This window comes from Chelmon rostratus, chromosome 11 (genome assembly GCF_017976325.1).
Source record: "Chelmon rostratus isolate fCheRos1 chromosome 11, fCheRos1.pri, whole genome shotgun sequence".
Lineage (NCBI taxonomy): Eukaryota > Metazoa > Chordata > Actinopteri > Chaetodontiformes > Chaetodontidae > Chelmon > Chelmon rostratus.
Window position 1 is genome coordinate 26,901,708 of NC_055668.1, and position 13,867 is coordinate 26,915,574.

Below are 13,867 nucleotides of genomic sequence, written 5' to 3' on the forward strand. Positions count from 1 at the left end.
GGCTGGTTTAATCTACAGCGATGCTTCATATTCTATAAGATCATCATATGTTTGTCCTGTGAGAACCTCGTATCTCACAAAAACAGCCTGTTTTTCAGCTGTGTGACGAAGCATTTTCAGCTGATCCAAGAGGCTTTTTAAACAGCTTATTTAGCTGAAGAAGACATGAAGGAAAACTTCATCCTTCAGTTCATCACAAACATTCAAGACATCTGGAGGTACAAGTTTTTCACTGGAAGGAAGGAATCTGAGCAGTAACTAAAGCTGTCAGCAGATGTAATGGAGTAAAAAGTGAAATATTAGTCTCTGAGATGTGGTGGGGGAGAAGTATGAAGTTGCTTACAAGCACTTTTCCTGACCCTGTGGCAGCCTCTGCTATCCTCTACGCCAGGCATGTCCAAACTCTTCCATAAAGGGCCGTGTGGCTGCAGGTTTTCGTTCCAACCAAGGAGGAGCACACCAGGCTGGAATCAATTAATCAGATGATCTCAGTCTTCAGCTGATAACTAAGGGATCCCTTGATGTTGATTGGTTGGCCTGGTGTGCTCCTCCTTGGTTGGAACGAAAACCTGCAGCCACACGGCCCTTTATGGAATAGTTTGGACATGCCTGCTCTACGCCGTCCTCTGCTGGGCAGCTCAGAGCGGGACAGGAAGAGGCTGAACAAGCTGGTCAGGAGGGCCGGCTCTGTCCTGGGGGAGGTGGGTGAGAGGAGGCTGTTGGCCAGCAGCTCTCACCCACTGCACCTGACAAGCCCGGAGGCACGAGGTTTCAGGACTCAAAGAATGCAGACTCTCGACACCACAGCGAGGTTACAAAAAGAGGAATAATTTATTAACGAACGTCGTTCAGGATATTTCACAACAGAACAGGCAAGGTATGGCAACAAAGTACAAACAAAAAGCGCTAGGGATAATTTGGCAGGCAAGGAACAAAAACTCTCAATGGCTCAAACGGCTAGATAACAAAGTAACAAAAGAGTCAATGCTTGGCTAGAAAAACACAAAAAGGTTCACTAAGACTACTTACAAATATTACAAGGCAACGACAAGAGACAAGGATCATGGAATGCTAGATAGATCAAGGCTCTGGCACAGGACAAAGGGAGACGCGGACTATATATACACGAGGTAACAAGGAACAGGTGGAGACAATTAGGCGGGGTAGACAATCATACAGGTGGGGCCTGAAACAAGAGGAGAGTTAGGTTTCACAATAAAACAGGAAGTGTAAGACAAGACATGACGCTCGTGAACAAAACACATTAACAGATACGACGAGACGTGACAGCACCGGACTGTAGTGGAGCTGAGCAGCTCCTTCAGTGGCCTACTGAGAACCCCCCAGTGCAGGAAGGAGCGCTGCCTCAGGTCATTTATCCCCCCCGCTGTCAGACTGGACAACTCCACTGTGTAGTTATTATGCACAATAACCTCTGAATCTACCTGGAGTCAGTGTCACTTTATCAACCACATGCACCTCCTCTGTGATTGAACATCTAGAATCCACACAGTGATATTATTACTGAGCAAAACACTGTTTTTCTTTGTTCTTGTTTGCACCTTCCAATATTGTTTGCACCCCGACCCCCCACCCCCCCCCCCACCCCCCTTTCTATGGCTATGTAAAGAGGTTATAGTGAAGTAAAGTAAAAGTACCTCAGAGTTGTACTGAAGTATGGCTCTTGAGTCCTGCGTGGATGTCTGTGGGGGCGTCTGTGGGGGCGTCTGGTTGAATAAAGAGTATTTTGGTTGGTTGTTGAGTTTTTGAACAGTTTCTAGTTATAAAATGTTAATATATTGATCCTCCTCTCATCAGTTCAGTGAGCTACGACTGATCACTGATGAGTTTCGTCTCAGTCGGTGTGATTTATGATGATGATTCAGGCTCGACAGAGGGGGGTGTGGGGGGGGGGGTGGAATGTGGACGCTCGTGTTCATGCAGCGACGGGCGTGACTGACCGTCCCTGCCTGCAGGCTCAGCAGTTCATCCCTCTGTGCTGAGTGGATCATGAAAAGCCGGCTCACAGCTCCTTTGTGAGGCTGAACAGACCGGCCCCCCATGCAGGATTCAGGTCTGCGTCTCATTTACAACCTGCTGAACAGGTTTCAACAGCCTGAGACAGGATTCAACGCTGCTCTCACCGCTCAACACATTAATATAGAATAATTATTCATACCATCGTGGTTCTTAAAGAACAGCAGCGTGCTGCAGCGCGTCGTGTCTCTCTGGACAGGATGTGTTCTAGTGTGTCAGTATTTCAGGATTTAACTCGCTCTGACTTCCTGATGCAGGTCTGAAGCGTTTGCTTCGCCTCGCGCTGCTTTTAAAATGGTTTGAACTGATTTAATGTGTCCTATGTCATCTATTTGGTTTCTTTATGCTGTAATTTGATGCTTTATCCTTATTCTTCTCTGTTTTTACCTGAATTTTATCGTTTCATTCTGAGGTTTTTATGCATTGTCTTTATTTTATTCTCAGTCTTACTCTACATTAATGTTTTATCTGTTTTTATGTCCATTCTGTCAAACACTCACTGGGTTCATGTTTCTGTCTTGTGAAGCACTTTGAGCTGCACAAATAAAGTTTCTATCAGTGTTATTTCAAAACCAATCCTCAGAAAATAGAATTGCACATGCCTGCATGTATGTGTGTTGGTTCACAGATACAATAAGCAGCTTTTAATTTGGGATGTTTCTGCTGTGATTGTGTTCATTTCACCTGACGGAGTGTTTGTGGCTGATGTAACTGATGTAAATCAAACCTGCCACACAGAACTGGAGACAAACCAGTTCCTCTGAGTGCAGCTCAAACATTTTCGTCTCGTCTTCATTCTTGAGCTCGGAGGATGAACCGAGGAGTGTTTCCACATCATGACCTGAGTCCACACTGAGCGCAAATCCAGCTGGACTACAACCACGTTTACCCATCCATCCATCCATTATCTATACACCGCTGAATCCTTTGCAGGGTCACGGGGGGGCTGGAGCCTATCTCAGCCGTCTCTCGGGCGAAGGCAGGGGACACCCTGGGCAGGTCGCCAGCCTACCACAGGGCTACACATATAGACAGACAACCATGCACAGCACTCATTCACACCTACAGACAATTTAAATTTACCAATTAACCTCAGCATGTTTTTGGATTGTGGGAGGAAGCCGGAGAACCCGGTGAGAACCCACGCTGCACAGGGAGAACATGCAAACTCCACACAGAAAGATCCCTGTGAGGCGACGCTGCTAACCACAGAGCCGCCGTGCAGCCCCACGTTTAACCCACAGTTTTTACATTTACAGCAACTGTACATTTAATTAAGCATCAAATAAACAACAAATCACCTCTGAACTGGAAATCTGAGTCCCCCCCCCCACACACACACATCTTTACTGAGACTCATTTCATTTCAGGGTCATTTTATCTGTTTTCACCTTTTCGATAATCAGCTTTCAGTCAGTCTTAAATGTTTCACTGAACTTTCAGACGACGTATCTGCTCCTGAAGTGACTCAGTGGTCACATGACAGCCTCAGGTCTGTTCTGCATGCTCTTATTTCTCACGTCAAAAGATAACAGACGTTCCCTTTAATGCAGTAAGCTGGACATCTGAGCCGAAGGTCCAGTCAGCAGCTGCACTTCCAACAACGATCAGTCAAAGTGCTCAGCCGTCTACAGCTCCCTCTGTGAGGAAGATCATGTGATTCGACCAAAAGCTCCAGAACACCTGCTGAGTGGACCAGGTGATTACACGGTCTTTGAATGCACTTGTGAAAAACATGCTGCCAGCTGACCAACATCAGTCAGGTGTTGTTTTCACTCCAGATCTCCCAGCAGCCTCCACGTCTGAGGCTCAGAGGAGGCGGAACCATGGCAACCTTCCATCGCCTGCCGACGTCAAACACAGTTTTTAATGTCAGGTGAGACTCAGAGAGACACAACATGGAGACATGCTCAATTACTGCTGGGCGGGGTCGACGACACACATTAAACACCTTCCCCCGGAGCAACACCTGTGCTCAGCAACACCGATCACCCCCACGACATAAAATGTGTTGTCATGAAGCAGGTGGACCGGTCTGACTGCAGAGATGATGGAGCATCAGCAGCGTTTAAACAAGTTCATCACTTTGTTTCTTTCCAAACCAAAGACCGAGCGACTCAAAGACTCATCGGTCCAAATAACCTGGACAACAAACGGTTATCATGAGCTGCAGTGGAGGAGAGTAACTAAATACTTTTACTCAAGTACTGTACTTCCAATCCAAATGTCTCTATTCAGCACATTTAAAGACAACAAAGTGCCGTCAGATGTTGGAGGACATCCGTCCAGAGCCTGAGAGCTACACCTGCAAAGGCCTGATCTCCTCTGGGCTGCAGCCCGGATCCAACCGGTCAGCTGACCAGGACATGTCCCGTCAAAGGACGAGCTGCAGCATGCCGGAGGGGAGGGGGGGTCTGGTTCCCACCAACGTAGAGGCACAGGTAGTGTGGGGCTGCCAGGTCGAGTTACAGCAACATCACCAAATCATAAAAAGACTTCACGCCTGAATAGAAGCATCAGCTGGGAAAGGATGGACGAGTTTGTCCAACTTGAACTCATCATGTTAATTAATTAATGAGATTTTAGGACAAGTGGGCAGCGCTGACGACCTCTGACCTCTGAGTGACAACTTTCTCTGAATAACAGCTGAACTAATCAGCCTGTCAGAGAGAAGACAGCTGTGATGAGTCACACAGCCTTTTTCAAATTCTTCTGAAGGGTGGAGGCCAAATAAAGAACGCACACACACACACACACACCCAGACACACACACCCACACAGGCACACACACACACACCCATGCACACACAAACACCGACATTAATCTTATGATCTGATTTACATGGTTTGGTTTGTCTCACTGCAGCCATGTTTGTTGGGGCAGGAGAGCCTGCAGTCGGCGCTCAGGGCTTCAGCAGCACATGATGTGCGATGGGCGGCCCTGCAGCCACACCTGATTCCTCAGCAGGGTGAGACCTCACCTGCCTCTATAAAACCAAACCTCCTCCATCCACACGCACACTCCAAACACAAACAAACTCCAGCAGTCATGGATAGCCTACTCTCCAAAGCCATGGGCAGCGACGTCATGACGGACGTCCTCGTGGAGAAAGCAGGTGAGTATCACCTGGAAAATATGTCATATGTATGTTATCAGGATGCATTGAAAATGACGTTTTTAATATAACTGCTGTGTTTGACTTTGAGTTTTTCCCTCAGAATATTCTTCAAACAAACACAACATACAGGATAAATGAATATCTGTGCAGGAACTTTGTCTTTAACGCTCATTGAGGAAAAGTAAAAACCAGGTTTCAGGTTTTTGAATTTTCTCAATTTAAATTTCAACATTAATAATCTGATCTGATTTTATTCTGACAACTCATTATAATCTGTCTTTATTCTAATCAACGAGTCAAAAACTGATCGAGAGGATAAGCAGCAACCTGGAATCTGCCTTCGACTCTGAACCATTTTCAGGGAGCATGCAGAGGGATCGGGCTATTTGCTGCAGTAGCCTGCAGCATTTGCAAATGAAATGGAGCATTTGATTTAATGTCCTGGGAGGAGCGGATGGGCTGTGTTTTCACTGTCAGTCCAGTCCAGGTAGCGTCAGGTGACTCTGCTAAATGAGCTCAGTTTCAGGTGTTTGGTGCTGCGAGCTGTTTGAGCAGTAAATATTATGAGTGAACACCTGAAGACCAGAGGCGTCTCCCCACCACTTTATTAAAGTTAAACTATGACAACGTATTTATCAGAAGAGGATGCAATTGTTTTCAGACATTTTTTATGTATTTCATATTTCATAACCTTTAAGTCTCTGAGTGGGTGTTTCCCATGGCAACGGGTGATTGACAACTGACTCACAGGCGAACTGTCGCCCTCTGCGTCCACATGCATCAGCCTGTCCACCTTTGAACCTGGGAATTAAACACAGCAGCATTGCTAACATTATTAGTGCTATGCATTGCATTAACATGCAAATTAATTCATTATTCATCATTCAGGAAAAATATTGACAATGAGATGGAACCTGAATGTGCAGATTAATAATGTTTTAATACGCGGAGTGCCAGCCTGTCTGTCAAAGACAGACAGAGTAGCAGCAGTCTTTGTCTGTGCTGCCACCTTGTTCCTGCAGAACAGGAAGCAGCAACGAAAGCATGCAGCAGCCTGTAAACTGTTCTAAATGAGATCTCACCTCCAGTGGAAAATCAACACCTGGCCACATGTCAAGAGGCTCCCGGTGCCCACAAAAATAATTCAGGTAGAAGACGACACAGGCACAAATGAATGAATCTACAGGAGCGATTAACATCGCAGCCGGAGGTCAGGAACGAAATCTTCACAGTGACCCTCAGTAGTTTAACTTATAACAAACAATCAGCAGGACCACCGCTGGGGAGGTGAAGGGGAGGCAAAGATACTGCAGGAGGTGAATTAGAGTCAGAGGTCTCAGTGATCCTTCTCAAATCAATAAAACACATTGATGCCTTTCAGTCACGTCCACTTCCTGAGGAGATCTTCACCCCCTCATGTTTTTAGGTTTTCTTCAGTATCAAAGTGATCTGCTGATGGTTGTTCGTCCATGTTTACTCTGCAAACAGGAGCTGCTAACAGGAGGGGACAAATACATGTCACTGTTAGCCTGTTTCAATCTCTCAGACTAGCAGAAAGATTTTCCACTTCAAGATTTCTTTATTGTCATTGAGTGTGACAAATATAATGACACTAATCTGAATTCTGCTCACTGTTTGCTTCTTTTGGGAAGAAATACAGGTTCTAAAGACACATTCTGTAGCCCTACTAACGCGCTAACATCCAGGTGCTAGCAGCAGTTAGTCCTGAAGCTATTTCTTTGTTGCCGTACAATATAAGATTGTGTCGTCTGCATAAAGATGAAATTTACAGGAATCACAAGAAGGGACAATATCATTGATGTACACTGACAACAAGATTGGGCCTAGTACTGAACCTTGTGGAACTCCTTTGGTAATATATTAAGCGTCTGAGTAAACATCAGCCATTTTTACACACTGAGATCTGATTCAAGATTTCTTTATTGTCATTGAGTGTGACATGTCAATTAAATTTGCATTGCAACCCCCATGTTAGAAACAATAAGAAAGATTCTAAAATAAAATTAAGATACTAGAATAAAATGAACCAACATGCAGCAAAAATATTCATAAATGCAATTAAAAATTGTAACTTTTTCATCTTTCACACTGAGCTGATAAAAAATTCCTGCTCCAGACAGGATGGCCAATCAGATTCCACTGGGGGCTCCCACCTGTTGATCACAACCTCAGCTCACCAGGTGCTGTTTGTTCTGCAGGTGATCTGGCAGAGGACACGATGAAGAAGGTTCTGGGTGGAAGTGAAGATGATAAAGAGGAGGAGAAGGGAGGAGGACTGAGCCTAGGAGGCGTCTTCTCGGCCTTAGGCGGTGACAAGAAGGAAGAAGAAGGAGGTGAGCGATTGTTGGTTCAACCTTGGTGAACTTTGACCTGCGAGTTTCACTGTTGATCGAGAAGTCATCTTGACATCGCTGACCTTTGACTGGATGGCGAGCTGGAGAGTCCAAAATGGAGGAGGCTATTCTTGTTAGCAAGCTCGTTATTTTGGTCTTTTTTTTTTTTTTCTTTTGGCTTTTCCAATAATGTATCTTATCATAGTACAATATATCCTGCAGCACAAGTCTGCAACCATGCTAGCCAAATGCTAACATCAGCATGCTAACATGCTCACAGTGACAATGACAGACAGACAGACAGACGCTGCTAGCGTAGCTCATGACACTGAATTACTGCATTAAAACTTCTCAACAGAACATAGTTTGAACGTGTAGTATTCAAGTATTCAAGTACCGCGACATGGAAAAGAAAAGCTAAAGTGGAGTTCATGACATTCTCACTTCATTCAGCTTTAATTCATCTTCGTCTTCATGTCAGTGTTCTGAGCGCTGCAACAGAGTCATTTCTGACAGGTCAGGTCTGGGAACAATCTGGGAATTTAAAAAGAATTTCTAGCACTGGTACTTTTTAACTACCCGGTATCTATGATAATATTACAGGGTCCAGTATTACTGAGTAACAAACGTAGCTCACGTTAGACAAAGACACATTACTGCAGCCCAGTTAAATAACAACGCTTCAAGAATCAGCAGCCGAACCTTCAGGAAAGTCACAGTTTAAGAAGATTTGCAGTGACGGTTAGAAGCAGCGGATCTGATCTTCCTGGGTCCATGTTGTTTTTTTTATTATTCTCCTTATTATTATCTTTAATGTCTCCTGTCTTTGTCTTCATGTCATGTCTCCAGGGATGGGTGTGAAGAATATTGTTGGAGGATTTTTTAAGTAGAAACCCTGCAGACTACATCCTGACCTCCTGGGAAACTCTTCATCAAACCTCCAACTGCAGCAGAAATAAAATAACAAAGCTTTTTGAAACATAAAGTCATAACTACCTTTAAATGAAGTGTAAATAACTGAATTCCAGTTGACAGTTTCACCCGTGGTTATGTCTGCTTTACTGGTTTTACACCATGAAGATGAAAATCTGAAATGAAATCTGTTCAGTTTGCTAGAAAAGGCATGAAACATTACTAAACAGTCTTATTATTAAATGTATTAAAACACCAGTGTAAGTTCTCCTGTGTATGGTGAAGACTGCTATGCTAATCAAATGCTAATCATATATTAATCTTAAACTTTATGTTCTATTCTAACTTATTCAGCCCAAACACAAACAGGTTCAGATCTGATAAATTAAGAGTCAATAAAACGCACATTTAAAAAAAATCTTTTAGAGATGCTGGTGATTCCAGTGAGTGTCAGTCATGTGTGAGTCAGTATAAGATGTTAATTAATCAAATGAGGTCAACAGACACTAATATTAGGAAAACTGTGTCTCCAGTTTAAATCATAATTTTAATTTTGGTGAATATAATAAATATAATGACATTAATCTGAATTCTGCTCACTGTTTGCTTCTTTTGGGAAGAAATACAGGTTCTAAAGACACATTCTGTAGCCCTACTAACGCGCTACAGGAAGCTACGCTAACATTCAGGTGCTAGCAGCAGTTAGTCCTGAAGCTATTTCTTTGTTGCCGTACAATATAAGATTGTGTCGTCTGCATAAAGATGAAATTTACAGGAATCACAAGAAGGGACAATATCATTGATGTACACTGACAACAAGATTGGGCCTAGTACTGAACCTTGTGGAACTCCTTTGGTAATATATTAAGCGTCTGAGTAAACATCAGCCATTTTTACACACTGAGATCTGATTCAAGATTTCTTTATTGTCATTGAGTGTGACATGTCAATTAAATTTGCATTGCAACCCCCATGTTAGAAACAATAAGAAAGATTCTAAAATAAAATTAAGATACTAGAATAAAATGAACCAACATGCAGCAAAAATATTCATAAATGCAATTAAAAATTGTAACTTTTTCATCTTTCACACTGAGCTGATAAAACAATCCTGCTCCAGACAGGATTAAAAGTAGTTTCACCCAAAAGGCGAGAACTTATTATCTTCTAACTGTTATTCTTACTGGGGTGAGGGTCAAAATCGCCCACCGATCAGACCACCTTCCCTGCAGACACAAATCCTACAGATCACATTAAACAGGGCCCCTCCATGACGGCCAATCAGATTCCACTGGGGGCTCCCACCTGTTGATCACAACCTCAGCTCACCAGGTGCTGTTTGTTTTGCAGGTGATCTGGTGCAGGACACGGTGAAGAAGGTTCTGGGTGGAAGTGAAGATGATAAAGAGGAGGAGAAGGGAGGAGGACTGAGCCTAGGAGGCGTCTTCTCGGCCTTAGGCGGTGACAAGAAGGAAGAAGGAGGAGGTGAGCGATTGTTGAATCTGAGTTCAACCTTTGTGAACTTTGACCTGCGAGTTTCACTGTTGATCGAGAAGTCATCTTGGCATCGCTGACCTTTGACTCGACGGCGATTTTTTTTTGGCTTTTCCAATAATATATCTTATCATAGTATAATATATCCTGCAGCACAAGTCTGCAACCATGCTAGCCAAATGCTAACATCAGCATGCTAACATGCTCACAGTGACAATGACAGACAGACGCTGCTAGCGTAGCTCATGACACTGAATTACTGCATTAAAACTTCTCAACAGAACATAGTTTGAACGTGTAGTATTCAAGTATTCAAGTACCGCGACATGGAAAAGAAAAGCTAAAGTGGAGTTCATGACATTCTCACTTCATTCAGCTTTAATTCATCTTCGTCTTCATGTCAGTGTTCTGAGCGCTGCAACAGAGTCATTTCTGACAGGTCAGGTCTGGGAACAATCTGGGAATTTAAAAAGAATTTCTAGCACTGGTACTTTTTAACTACCCGGTATCTATGATAATATTACAGGGTCCAGTATTACTGAGTAACAAACGTAGCTCACGTTAGACAAAGACACATTACTGCAGCCCAGTTAAATAACAACGCTTCAAGAATCAGCAGCCGAACCTTCAGGAAAGTCACAGTTTAAGAAGATTTGCAGTGACGGTTAGAAGCAGCGGATCTGATCTTCCTGGGTCCATGTTGTTTTTTTTATTATTCTCCTTATTATTATCTTTAATGTCTCCTGTCTTTGTCTTCATGTCATGTCTCCAGGGATGGGTGTGAAGAATATTGTTGGTGGATTTTTTAAGTAGAAACCCTGCAGACTACATCCTGACCTCCTGGGAAACTCTTCATCAAACCTCCAACTGCAGCAGAAATAAAATAACAAAGCTTTTTGAAACATAAAGTCATAACTAACCTTTAAATGAAGTGTAAATAACTGAATTCCAGTTGACAGTTTCACCCGTGGTTATGTCTGCTTTACTGGTTTTACACCATGAAGATGGTGAAGACTGCTATGCTAATCAAATGCTAATCATTATTACTATTAATCTTAAACTTTATGTTCTATTCTAACTTATTCAGCCCAAACACAAACAGGTTCAGATCTGATAAATTAAGAGTCAATAAAACGCACATTTAAAAAAAATCTTTTAGAGATGCTGGTGATTCCAGTGAGTGTCAGTCATGTGTGAGTCAGTATAAGATGTTAATTAATCAAAGGTCAACAGACACTAATATTACAAAAACTTTGTCTCCAGTTTAGATCTGAATTTTCATTTTGGTGAATATAATAAATATAATGACATTAATCTGAATTCTGCTCACTGTTTGCTTCTTTTGGGAAGAAATACAGGTTATAAAGACACATTCTGTAGCCCTACTAACGTGCTACAGGAAGCTACGCTAACATTCAGGTTTCAGCAGCAGTTAGTCCTGAAGCTAGTTCTTTATCAATATAAGATTGTGTCGTCTGCATAAAGATGAAATTTACAGGAATCACAAGAAGGGACAATATCATTGATGTACACTGACAACAAGATTGGGCCTAGTACTGAACCTTGTGGAACTCCTTTGGTAATATATTAAGCTTCTTCAGCCATTTTTACACACTGAGATCTGTTTGAAAGACAGTTTTCAAACCAAAGGCAAGGGACAGAATCAGAACGAATGTCGGAGAGTTTGCTCCAGCTAGCTCTAAACCCGGACTGATAGTGAGTGAGTAAACAAAAGAGGAGAGACATGATTTGAGCTGATCCAGACAACACGATTTGGAGACTGGGTTTACAATTTAACAACTTTCCAAAGTTTCCGCGGCTCATGGGAAGCTGGTAAAAGAACGCAGGCAGTAATCAGACAGTACAGCCACTCCTCAGCTGTCTGAATATTAGCCAATGGGAGGAGTTTTTGGTGCGTCCATCCTGAGCCCAAGGTCAGCAGTGAACCACGGACTAGATCATTTTCTTAAAAGGAGCCTGTTTATTTACAATTGAATTAAAAGCATTAATAAAAGAATTGAATCTGATCACATCAGACGTGGATCTTTGGTACAAATCATGAAGAAAGTTTTGTAATTAGTAATCAGTCGCTTTCTCCAGGCTCACGTCTCTGATGCAGGATGTAAGGTCGTGATCACTTCTCCCAGGATCAACTACACCGCTAAGGATTCATTGATCAGGTTTGTTAGGGAGCGTGATATCAAGTAAAATGGATTTTAAGGTGTCGTGTGGATTCAGAATTTAGTTGTGTCAGATTCATACCAATAAAAATCTGTCTCAGTCGAGACTGAGATCAGCTCGGGGGTGACGAGAGGTGACGGGAGCTCAGCCAGCCTATCCAAAGCCTCAGCTGGAAACGGTAAAGATAGACTTTATGAGACCAAGACCTCATAGGCTCATTAATGCGCTGCTGTTACAGGTGACGGTCTCTGCTGGTCTACCTTTGTGCAGCTCAGCGGATGTGTAGACGTCTTCATGCTGTAGATACCACTCTCCTTCTTAGTGAGCAGCATGATGATTAATGCTGAATCATGTTTGTGTCACCTGATGAACGTCAGTCCAGTTTTTGTCTCCACCTGTTCACCAGCTAACAGTGCTGTGGGCCGACTGTGCCGACCCTCCGTCAGTAAATGCTGCCACATGTAGCCTGACGGATCTTTGGGTCATATTCCTGTACTTTGATAAGTTTGATTACACACATATATTCTGCTAATAGTTAGATTACATGCACATGCTGACATTAATGATCGTTGGATCCTGATGTGTTGATCTGATTCATATTTTCTGCTGATGGATTGTGTGACTGAATGATCAACAGAAATTCTTCTTCTCCCTGTAAAGTTTTTCTTTTATTATTCATAGAAGTGATTTAGACGAGGACTGATTCTTTGTGTGCAAAATATATCGAAGGCCAGTGTGACCTAGAACAGGAGGTTTTGAGATCGAGGCCTGGCATGGGGACATCTTGGGGCCCTCGACTTAAGATAAAACAGGTTGGCGTCAGGGATAAGGTTGTCTCTCTAGATTTGTCCTTGCTAACAGGTTGCTGCGGTGACGTTGGATTCTCGAAGATGAGCAAGCAGAGGAGAGAGAGAGCGCCGACGGCAACGAGGAGGAGCCGACGGCTGTTTCAGCATTTCCTCATGTTCTGTCTATAAAATACTGGGTCAGGGAGGGGTCGTGTGTCAGACTTCATGAACTGACCCAACTCTGTTGTGGATCAGGGAAAGGTTCAGTCGAGACCCAGAGCTCTGTGACCTTGCACAGTCTACTGATGTTAGAATAAAACTGATTTTTTAGACTTAACATCTTCTCCTATTGCTTCATTAAAAGAACTCAGAGGACCAGAGAGATTTTAGAGACTGTCCTCGACAAGCCAGACTGTGAGTCAGTGCAAGTGACAGGAAAATCTGCTCATTTAGGCTAAACTCAAGTCTAAACTCAAGTCCTGCGTTGTCCAAAACCAGAACCTTCCTCGTTAATGACTTTATCTTCTCAAACTTTGTGTAACCTTCTGTAATATTTATGAGATCTTTTCTTACATACGTATGATGGATTCCAGTGCAACAGCTCACCCCGCACGACCTCAATAACAAACACACGTTAAAATGATCTGCTGTCTGACAGCTTCAACAAAAGCTGAACATTCATGAGCTTTGTGAGAAGCAGGATTCATGGCAGAGCTGCTGGATTGCATTATTGTGTGTCTGTAATTCTAACAGCTGATCCCACCCAGCTCTGTGTGTGTGTCACAGTATCGTAGTGAGTCATAGTTACACACACACACACACACACACACACACGCCATTATTCTCCTCGTCTCAGTGTAACATGATTACCTGCCGTGCAGCATCAGCTCCTGTCACACCTGCAGTCAAAACTCTGGGCTTCGCTGCATTCAACATTATTATAGTAACACAGAGGCTGTGAAGTTATAAAATCAGTCTGTGA